Source organism: Vombatus ursinus, unplaced genomic scaffold, assembly GCF_900497805.2.
Source record: "Vombatus ursinus unplaced genomic scaffold, bare-nosed wombat genome assembly UNPS02014798.1, whole genome shotgun sequence".
NCBI lineage: Eukaryota > Metazoa > Chordata > Mammalia > Diprotodontia > Vombatidae > Vombatus > Vombatus ursinus.
In genome coordinates, this window is record NW_020954576.1 from 68,570,748 (window position 1) to 68,582,915 (window position 12,168).

Here is a 12,168-nt window from a genome sequence, read left to right on the forward strand (position 1 = left end):
GTTGTGCACTTTTCTAATCATGTATGTGTGTGTGTATACATATATACATATATATAGTATGTATATATATATATATATACATGTATATATACACACATACATACATGCATACATACACTGGACCACTCTGCCATGAAAGCATCTGATCCAGAATCTGCAAAGTCCAACGGAGCCAAGTGACCATACAAGGTAGCCACACCCAAACCTAGATTTACTGTGGGTCTCAAATATATTTGCTCAGTATTTTTTGTAAAATATCTAACTGCCATTAAATAGATTAAAAAAACAACAACAAAACAACTCTAATATAGACTCTGCATTAAACAAGTGAATGTAATTGAAGAAGTTGGATTACATTGATAATATTTCTTTTAAAAAACAGAATCGTTTTCTTTTTTTATCGACCACAGTGGTGAGACAAGTTGTTCTTTTCACCTACCTCTGCAAAGTGCCCTGGCAGGTAAGAGCCCCAGAGATCAAGAGCCAGCTTTGCTCAGCCCGTGGGGAGATGCTCTGCTCCCCCACTCCCCAACAAAGGGTGGAAAAGAACAAGTGTCACAACTGGGTCATGCAGAGCTGCCCAAGGCTCCTCCCAGTTTTCCCAAAGCCAGGATGTGGTCAGAGAGCTTTCTGATTCATAAGAGAAAAGTCCACAAGGAAGCTGTGAACAGGATCGGTCCAGAGAAGTAAAAGGCTTTTATTTTCACTGCCCCTACATCAGTCAATGTACTGAGAGAGCCAGCGGAAACCCTTGCGGTAGCCCTCCCCTATTGGGCACACTGCACATGAACACTTCCACTGGGCGGATGTTCAGCTCACTCAGAGCCGCGTTTCCCTTTTCTGTGTTATGTCCATAAAGCCCAAATATCTCACAGAGTCTTTCCTCACCGGTCCTGTCTGATCTGTCAATTTTATTGACCAAAATAAGAATTGGTACATTGGATATTGTTTCATCTCTCATTAGTGCACTGAGTTCAACTTTGAATTCCAGAAGGCAAGGTGAGGGTGAGTGATCTGCACAGTGCACCAGGAAGATAATCACATTAATTGTTGGTAAATAGTTTTGTTTTTTTTCCCCCAAATTGACCGGCCTTGCTCATGTCCACCAAGAGTAAACGTTGTAAAAGTCCTGTCTACAATCGTCAGCTCTTCAGATGTGGGATGAAGTGTTGGGATATGTTGGCCCAATCTATCATTTTTGAGCATGTGCAAATGGGTTGTTCTGCCTGTATTGTCCAATCCCAAGAACACAAGTTTTCCAGATTTCTTGCAGAGTTCTAAAAACTGCAGGACACTGCTGAAGCTGTTATAGATCCACTCAAAGATGAACAACATTGTTGTAGCTCAATCTGACCAGCCTGGGGTTCCTGGGGTGGTGGCTCAAACTCCAGAGGTTCGGAGCCTCCCTCTCCCTCACTGAGGCCAACACAACAGTAGCACCAAAGGCCATTAGACACTCGCTGGAAATCCTCATCATTTCTTATAGCACAATAATATTCCATCACAATCATATACCGCGACTTGTTCAGTCATTCCCCAATTGACGGACATACCCTCAATTTCCAATTCTTTGCCACCACAAAAAGAGCTGCCATAAATATTTTATACATATAAGTCCTTCTCCCCTACTTTTTAGAAAATCTCTTTTGGATACAGACTGAATAGTGATATTGCTTGGTCAAAAGGTATGCTGAGTTTTATAGCCCTTTGGGCATTGCTCCAAATTGCTCTCCAGCATAGTTGGATCAGTTCACAACTCCATCAACATTCATTAATGTCCTCATTTTCCCACATGCCTTCCAACATCTGCCATTTTCCTTTTATGTCATATTATCTAATCTGAATGGTGTAAGATAGTACCTCAGACTTGTTTTAAATTGCATTTCTCTAATTTATAGTTATTTAGAGCATCTTTCACATGGCTATAAAGAACTTTGATTTCTTTATTTAACAATTGCCTATTCATACACTTTCACCATTTTTCAATTGAGAAATGACTCATATTCTTATAAATTTAACTCAAATATATAGAATATATTTGAGAAATGAGGTCTTTATCAGAGAAACTTGATATAACATTTTCTCCCAGTTTCCTGCTTTCCTTTTAATCTTGGCTGCATTGGTTTTGTTTTTGCAAAAACTTTATAATGTGATCAAAATTATCCATTTTACATCATACAATGCTCTCTGTCTCTTGTTTGGTCATAAATTCTTCCCTTATTCTTGGATCTGACAGGTTAACTGTTCCATGCTCCCCTAATTTACTTATGGTATCACTCTTTATGTCTAAATCATGCACCCATTTTGACCTTTCCTTGTCATATGGTGTGAGATGTTGGTCTATATCTAGTTTCGGGAAAAACTGTTTTCCAGTTTTCTCAGCAGTTTTTTGTCAAATAGTGAGTTTTTGTCCCCAAAGCTAGGATATTTACTTTTATCAAACATCAGATCGATAGGTTGTTGTTCAGTTGTTCAGATGTGTTCAACCGTTTGCTACCACATCTGGGATTTTCTTGGCAAAGATACCGTGGTGGTTTGCAATTTTCTTTTCCAGTTCATTTTCCAGATGAAGAAACTATGGAGAAAGATCACACAGGGGAAAGGGTCACACAGCCAGTCAGTGACTGAGGACAGATTTGAACTCACAAAAATGAATCATTCTGATTCTAGGTTTGGTATTCTATTCACTGCACTACCAAGCTGCTCCACTATGTTCATTACCTACTGTGCATTGTGCACCAAATCTATTCCAGTGATTCACCATTCTGTCTCTTTGACAGTACCAGATTGTTTTGATGATTGCTGCTTTGTAATACAGTTTGAGATCTAGTATGGCTAGGCAACTTCCTTTACTTTTTTCATTAATTCTCTTGATATTCTTGACCTTTTGTTCTTCCAGATGAATTTTGTTATTATTTTTTCTAGCTCTATAAAATGATTGTTAGTTTTGATTGGCATGACATTGATAAAATGGTCATTTTTATTATATTGGCTCAGTCTACCCATAAGCAACTAATATCTCTTCAAATTTTCAGATTTGACTGTATTTTTGTGAAAAAAGTTTTGTAGTTGTGCTGATAGATTTCTTGTGTTTCTCTTGGCAGGCAGACTCCCATGTATTTTACATTATCTAGAGTTATTTTAAATTGAATGTCTCTTTCTATCCCTTTTTGCTGGGTTTTGTTGGTAGTATATAGAAATACTGGTGATTTATGAGGATTTTTTAATACCCTGCAATTTTGCTGAAATTGTTAATTATTTTAAAAACTGCCTTTTAGTTGATTCTCTAGTATTCTCCAAGTATACTATCATATCATCTACAAAGAGTGGTGGTTTTGTTTCTTCATTGCCTCCTCCAATTCTTTGAATTTATCTTTCTTTTCTTATTACTATCACTGGCATTTCTAGCAAAATATTGAATAGTACTAATGATAATGGGTATCCTTGCTTGAATCCATATCTCATTGAGAAGGTTTCTATCTTATTCTCATTACAGATAATTCTTGCTGATGTTTTAGATAGATATTACTTATCATTTATTGTTGCTGTGTCATTTCAGTTATGTCTGACTCTTCACAATCCCATTAGGGGTTTTCTTGGCAAAGATATTGGAGTGGTTTGCCATTTCCTTCTATAGATGAGGAAACTGAGGCAAACAGGGTTAAATGACTTACCCAGGGTCCCAATGCTACTAAGTGCCAAAGACTGGATTTTAATTAACGTCTTCCTTACTCCAGGGCCAGCATTCTATGTACTGTGCTCCCTAGTCACCCATATCATTTTAAGGAAAGTTACATTTATTTTTATCATTTTCAATGTTTTTAATAAGAATGAGTGTTATATTTTCTCCTCAAAAGCTTTTTCTACATCCATTGAGATAATCATATGATATTTGTTCATAAATTATACTGATAGTTTTTCTAACATTGAACCAACTCTATATTCCTAGTACAAAACCCACCTGGTCATAGTCTATGATCCTTGTGCTATATTGCTGTAATCTCTTTGCTAGCATTTTACTTAATTTTTTAAATCAATATTCAGTAGGGAAATTGACTTATAGTTGTCTTTTTTCTGTTTTTGCTATTCCTGGTTTAAGTATCAGCCCCATATTTGTGCCATAAAAGGAATTTGGCAGGACTCCTTCTTTGCATATATTCCTAAGTAGTTTATATAATGTTGGAATTAATTGTTCTTTAAATGTTTGTTAGAATTCACTTGTGAATCCATCTTGTCCTGAGGATTTTTTCTTAGGGAGCTCATTGATAGCTTAATTTCCTTTTCAAAGATGGAGATATTGAAGTAATCTGTTTCCTCTTGCATTAATCTGTGCAATTCATATTTTTGTAAATATTCATCCATTCACTTTGATCGTCAGATTTATTAGAATATTATTGGGTAAAATTACTCCTAATAATTTTTTTTAATTTCCTTTTCATTGGTGTTGTTTTTTTTATTTTAAAAAAATTATGAAGCAGACATCTGTGTCTGCTCTGGTGTCTTGTAATATGACAAGTACAGTACATTTTGGCTTGGATTACCATTTGTGTGTTGAAGCACGGTTGCTCTCACGACTAATTTGCTGTTTGGACAATATCTAGTAAGTTCCTAACTCATCTTTTGGATGTATTCTTGTGAGATAATGTTTGAATTACAAACTTTTTATGTATAATTCAGTGCTTTTTGAGTATTGTAGAAAATCCCTGTTTCCAGGAGCCAAGATGGCAGAGTAAAAAGGTAGTCACTCTCACCCTCCCCTATATACTTCTGAAAGCCCAGAAAATATTGCCCTAGGAAAAACCCTGGAACAGCTGAACCAGAAGAAAGATGAGGAGCAGCACCATAGTAGCCCAGGTAGCTTGAGGGATTAACGGGAAAGGCCCACCTTGCCCTGGGGGAAGGCGAGCAGTACTGAACAGAAGGCGCCCAGACAACTAGCAGAAAGCCCCACCTTAGCATACCAGGAGGAGATTCTGGTGCCTCGACATTCTACAGCAAACGGGTCTCCCAGTGCCTCAGCACAACTAAGGGAAGCAGAACTACAAAGGGCCCCAGGCAGATAAAAACTGTGCAACATCTACCTGAAAGGAGCGGAAGAAAGTGAAAGGAAAGAAAAATAAGGCAACCGAGAGTTGCCTGAAAGTTCCAGCCTTGCTGATTCCAGCCCAACACCGGGTAAGCTGTCAGAACGCTACAGCCTCCAACTGCCAACCAGGAGGAGATCCTGAAACCCAGGTGGTGGAGCACAGGCAAACACCAACACCTGGACCTCCCAGTGCCTCAGTGAGAGTGGGGGAACTGGTGAAAACCACCTCAGAAAACCACCAGGTGCCTCCGCATTCTACAGCAAAGGAGTCTCCCAGTGCCTCAGTAAAACTAAGGGAAGCAGCACTACAAAGGGCCCCAGGCAGATAAACCCCCTGCAGCACTCATCTTAAAGGAGACAGCCTTGCTGATTCCAGTCCAACACCAGGTAAGCTGCCAGAACCTTACAGCTTCCAATTGCAAATATCAAAGGCCCCAGCACACAAAGCCAGTAACCAAGACCTAGGCTCTCAACACAAGAAGCTTGGGTCAGTGTCCTCTGCTCACCAGCAGGAGAGATCAATCTCTTTAAAGGCCAGGGAATAAACACCATGAGTATAAAGAAACATACCATAGATTCATATTATGAGAAGAGTGAAGATCAAGACAGAAATTCTGAAGAGGACGACATTGTCAACAAACCCACATCTGCAACCTCAAAAGGGAATATAAACTGATCTGAAGCCCCAAAAGCCTTCTTAGAAGAGCTCAAGAAGGATTTTAAAAGTCAAAGGAGAGAGGTAAAAGATTCCTTAAAAAATGCAATTGGCCAATTGGAAAAAAAGTACACTGAAGAAAACAAGTTCCTAAAAAACACAATTGGCCAACTAGAAAAAAAGTACACTGAAGAAAACAAATCCCTTAAAAATACAATTGGCCAATTGGGGAAAGAAGTACAAAATCTAATAGAAGAAAACAATTTGTTAAAAATTAGAATTGAGCAAATGAAAACTAATGACTCTATGAGAGAGCAAGAATCAGTCAAATAGAAACAAAAAAAAATGAAAAAAATAGACGAAAATGTAAAATAACTCATTGGTAAAACAACTGACCTGGAAAATGGATTCAGGAGAGACAATTTAAAAATTATTGGTCTACCTGAAAATCACAATGAAAAAAAGAGCCTGGACAGTATCTTTCAGGAAATCATACAGGAAAACTGCCCTGAAGTCCTAGAACCAGAAGGCAAAATAGCTATAGAAAGAATGCACCACTCACCTCCTGAAAGAGATCCCAAATTGAAAATGTCAAGGAATATAATAGCCAAATTCCAAAATTACCAGGTGAAAGAGAAAACACTGCAAGCAGCCAGAAAGAAACAAATTAAAAATCATGAAACCACAGTCAGAATTACACAGGACCTTGTACCTTCTACATTAAAAGACTGTAGGGCATGGAACATGATATTCAATAAGACAAAGGAGCTTGGATTGTAGCCAAGGATCAACTACCCAGTGAAAATGAGCATGATCTTTCAGGGGAGGAGATGGATATTCAATGAAATAGGGAACTTCCAAACCCTCCTGATAAAAAGACCAGAGGTCAACAAAAAATTTGATCTTCAAGTACAAGGTGCAAGAGAGACATAAAAAGGTAAATGGGACAGAAAGATACAATATGTTGTTAATAAGGGCAAATTGTTTACATTTCTACAAGGGAAGATGACACTTACAACTCTTGAGAACTGTATTGTTATTACATATACATAAAGGGGGAATATACATAAAGGGGGCGGATATAAGTTGACTTTGATATAATGATAAAAAAAATCTAATCAAGTGGGTTAAATGGATCCAAGTAAGTGAATTAGTCTGATCTAAGAAAATGTACTAAGAAAGAAAGAGACAGACATGGATAAATTACATTACAAGAAAAGACACAAAAACCTATTACAGCAGAGGGAAAGAAGGGAGGGGGATGAGAATTGTTTGAACATTACTCTCATCAGATTTGGCTCAAGAAGGGAATAACATAATCAATTAGGCATAGAAATCTAATGTGCCCTATAGGCAATAGGAGGGAAAAGGGGAAAGAAAATGGAGGGGAGATAGAAGGGAGGGAAGAAGCAGTAAGGGTAAAGGGGAAGAAAAGGGAAGGGGTTAATAGAAGGGAGGAGGGACTGAGGGAGGCAATAGTCAAAAGCAAAACACTAGTGAGGAAGGAAAAGGAAAAAGGAGAAAGAAAAGCATAAACAGGGCAGAAAAGGATGGAGAAAAAGACAGAGATAGTAATCATAACTGTGAATGTGAACGGGATGAACTCTCTCATCAAAAGGAAACATATAGCAGAATGGATTAAAAGCCATAATCCTACAATATGTTGTTTACAGGAAACACATTTGAAAAAGAGTGACACACTGGGTAAAGGTAAAAGACTGGAGCAGAATATTTTATGCTTCAGCTGAAGTAAAAAAAAAAGCAGGGGTAGCAATCCTGATCTCAGACAAAGCAAAAGCAAAAATAGATCTTATCAAAAGAGATATGGAGGAAACTACATCCTGCTAAAGGGCACCATAGACAATGAAGTGATGTCATTACTAAACATATATGCACCAAATGGTATAGCATCCAGATTCTTAGAGGAGAAGTTCAGGTGGTTACAGGAAGAAATAGACAGCAAAACCATACTAGTGGGGGACCTCAACCTCCCCCTCTCTGAACTAGATAAATCTAACCACAAAATGAACAAGAAAGAAGTTAAGGAGGTGAATAGAACATTAGAAAAGTTAGGTATGATAGACCTCTGAAGAAAACTGAATGGAGATAGAAAGGAATATACTTTTATCTCGGTGGTACATGGCACATACACAAAAATTGACCATGTACTAGGGCATAAAATCCTCATAATCCAATGCAGAAAGGCAGAAATATTAAATGCATCCTTTTCAGATCATGATGCAAGAAAAATTATATGTAATAAAGGGCCATGGAAAGATAGATTAAAAAATAATGGGAAACTAAATGATCTAATCCTGAAAAATGATTGGGTCAAACAACAAATCATGGAAATAATCAATAATTTCATTCAAGAGAATGACAATAATGAGACAACATAACAAAACTTATGGGATGCAGCAAAAGCAGTTCTTAGGGGAAGTTTTATATCTCTAAATGCTTACATAAATAAAATAGAAAAAAAGGAGATCAATGAATTGGACATATAACTAAAAAAACTAGAAAAAGAACAAATTAGAAATCCTCAATTAAACACCAAATTAGAAATATTGAAAACCAAAGGAAAAATTAATAAAACTGAAATTAAAAAAACTATTGAACTAATTAATAAAACTAAGAGTTGGTTTTATGAAAAGATAAAAAACAATAAAATAGATAATCCTTTGGTTAATTTAACTTAAAAAAAAGAAAGAAGAAAACTGAATTATTAATATCAAGAATGAAAAGGGTGAAGTTACCACCAAGGAAGAGGAAATTAAAACAATAATTAGGAGCTATTTTCCCCAACTATATGCCAACAACTTTGACAATCTTAGTGAAATGGATACATATTTACAAAAATATAAATTGCCCAGATTAACAGAAGAGGAAGTAAAATGCTTAAATAACCCCATCTCAGAAAAAGAAATTGAACAAGCCTTTGATGAGCTCCCTAGGAAAAAATCTCCAGGGCCAGATGGATTTACATGCGAATTCTATCAAACATTTAAAGAACAATTAATTCCAATACTATATAGACTATTTGGGAAAATAGGTGAAGAACTAGTCTTATCAAATTCTTTTTATGATACAAATATGGTGCTGATACCTAAACCAGGAAGAGTCAAAAGAGAGAAAGAAAATTATAGACTAATTTCTCTAATGAATATAGATGCAAAAATTTTAAACAAAATATTAGCAAATAGATTATAGCAACTTATCACAGGAATAATACACTATGACCAGGTAGGATATATACCAGAAATGCAGGGCTGGTTCAATATTAGGAAAACTATCAGTATAATTGATCATATCAATACCAAAACTAACAGAAACCACATGATCATCTCAATAGATGCAGAAAAAACTTTTGACAAAATACAGCACCCATTCCTATTGAAAACACTGGAGAGCATAGGTGTAAATGGAGTCTTCCTTAAAATAATAAAGAGCATCTACCTAAAACCTTCAACAAACATTATATGTAATGGGAACAAAGTAGAAGCATTTCCAATAAGAACAGGGGTGAAACAAGGATGTCCATTATCTCTGTTGTTGTTCAATATCGTACTGGAAACATTAGCTTTAGCAATAGGAGAAGAAAAAGAAATTGAAGGTATTAAAATAGGCAAAGAAGAAACAAAGCTATCACTCTTTGCAGATGACATGATGATATATTTAGAGAATCCTAGAGAATCAAGTAAAAAAATTACTTGAAATAATAAACAACTTTAGCAAAGCTGGAGGCTATAAAATAAACCCACATAAATCATTGGCATTTCTATATATTACTAACAAAGCCCAACAGCAAGAGATAGAAAAAGAAATTCCACTTAAACTTACTGTAGACATTATAAAATATTTAGGAGTCTACCTCTTGAAACAAACTCTATGAGCAAAATTACAAAACACTTTTCACACAAACAAAGTCATATCTAAATAACTGGAAAAGCATCAGTTGTCCACGGATAGGCCAAGCTAATATAATAAAAATGACAATTCTACCTAAGCTAATTTACTTATCCAGTGCCATACCAATCAAACTATCAAAAAATTATTTTATAGAGTTAGAAAAAATAATAACAAGATTCATTTGGAAGAAAAGAAGGTCCAGAATATCAAGGGAACTAATGAAAAAAAAATGCAGGGGAAGGTGGCCTAGCTATTCTAGATCTTAAATTGTACTATAAAGCAGCAATCATCAAAACTGCTTGGTACTGGCCAAGAAATAGAGTGGTGGATCAGTGGAATAGGTTAAATATGCAAGACACAGTAGTCAATGACTATAGTAATCTTTTCTTCGATAAACCCAAAGACTCCAACTTCTAGGATAAGAACCCACTCTCTGACAAAAACTGCTGGGAAAACTGGAAGAGTATGGCAGAAACTAGGCATAGAACAAAATTTCACACTATACACCAAAATAAAGTCAAAATGGGTTCATGGCTTAGATATAAAGGCTGATACTATAAGCAAACTGGGAGAGTAAGGAATAGTTTACCTATCAGACCTATGGAGAACAGAAGAATTCATGACTAAACAGGAGATAGAACACATTGCAAAAAGCAAAATGGATAACTTTGATTACATAAATTGAAAAGTTTTTGCACAAACAAAGCCAATGTAACTAAGATTAGAAGGAAGGTAGAAAATTGGTAAAGAATTTTTACAACCAGTCTCTCTGATAAGGGCCTCATTTCCAAAATATATAGAGAATTAAGTCAGATCTATAAGAATGTAAGTCATTCCTCAACTGATAAATGGTCAAAGGCTATGAATAGGCAGTTCTCAGATGAAGAAATTAAAGCCATCTATGGTCATATGGAAAAATGCTCTAAATCACTATTGATTAGAGAAATGCAAATCAAAACAACTCTGAGATAGCACATCATACCTATCAGATTGGTCATCATGACAAAACAGGAAAATGATAAATGTTGAAGAAGATATGGGAAAATTGGAACACTAATGCATTCTGGTGGAGTTGTGAAATGATCCAACCATTTTGGAGAGCAATTTGGAACTGTGCCCAAAGGGTTATAAAAATGTGCATACCCTTTGACCCAGTAATAAAACTTCTAGGGCTATATCCCAAAGAGATCATACAAATTGGAAAAGGACCCATATGTACAAAAATATTCATAGCAGCTCTTTTTGTGGTGGCAAAGAATTGGAAATTGAGAGGATGCCCATCAACTGGGGAATGGCCGAGCAAGTTATGGTATATGAATGTAATGGAATCCTATTATGCTATAAGAAATGATGAACAGGCTGACTTCAGAAAAACCTGGAAAGACTTGTATCATCTGATGCTGAGTGAAGTGAGCAGAACCAAGAGAACGATGTATACAGTAAGTCACATTGTACAATGACTAATATTGATAAACTTAACCCTTCCCAGCAATACAAAGATCTAAGACATCTCCAAAGGCCTTGTTATCGAAAATGCTATCCACATCCAAAGAAAGAACTATGGAAGTCGAATTGCTATTTTTTTTCTCTTCAGCTGAGTTTTGTTTCCTCTTTCTGGTGGTTCCTCCTATTGGTTCTAATTTTTACTTACACCATCACAAATGTGAAAATATGTTTAATAGGAATGTATATGTATAGCCTATATCAGATTGTGCATGGTCTTGGGGAGGGTGGTGGAGAGGAAGGAGGAGAAAAATTTTAAACTCAAAAGCATATGGAAGTGATTGTTGATAAAACAAAATAAATTAATAAATTTTTTTTTAAAAATTCCCATAGGTCCTCTATTTGCTTTCACTGAGCAACACCTTGTCATTTGGTCAAGAGCATTTGCTCCTACCTTATTCTTTTTGTAAAATAGAAGCTGGAAATAGCTGGAGAGAGACAGACAAACACACACACAGAAAGAGAGAGAGACAGATACAGAGAGACAGACAGACAGAGATAGAGTGAGAGTGAGAGAGTGTGTGTGTGCGTGTGACAGAGAGAGAGACAGAGAGAGAGAGAGAGAGAGGGAGGGAGAATGAGAGAATTCCACTGTATGGGTACAGCCAGAAGATGTGCAATAAGGATACGGAGAGTTCTATGCAAGGAATAGGAAAGAGTATTACTATAGCTGGATCAAAAAATAAAGGGAAAGGAATAATGAACAAAAAAGAAGAGTTTGTTAACTTGGATCAAATTGGAATGAATCATATTATAAAAACAAAGGCAAGAAGAATTTTTTAGTAGTGTAATGACTGCAAACTTTACAAGAAAAGATTTTAAGTAAAGAATTATCAAGTGAAATAAACAAAAAAGCCAACAAAAATGTTTATAAGATTCAGTTTCTTTACGTTTTCAATATATTTTCTGCTTTAGAGAATGTGATCATGTTCACAAGTTATAACAGTCAAGCATTTAACATCCCTGTTTACTTTAATCCCTGTTTATCATTAATGATAAACATTTCTTCTTAGTT

General features: G+C 36.0%; 1 pseudogene; it reads right to left on the reverse strand.

Annotated features, from left to right (window-relative positions):
* Positions 1-717: 717 nt before the first annotated feature.
* Positions 718-1,335, reverse strand: LOC114050194 (annotated as a pseudogene).
* Between the last annotated feature and the right edge of the window lie 10,833 nt (positions 1,336-12,168).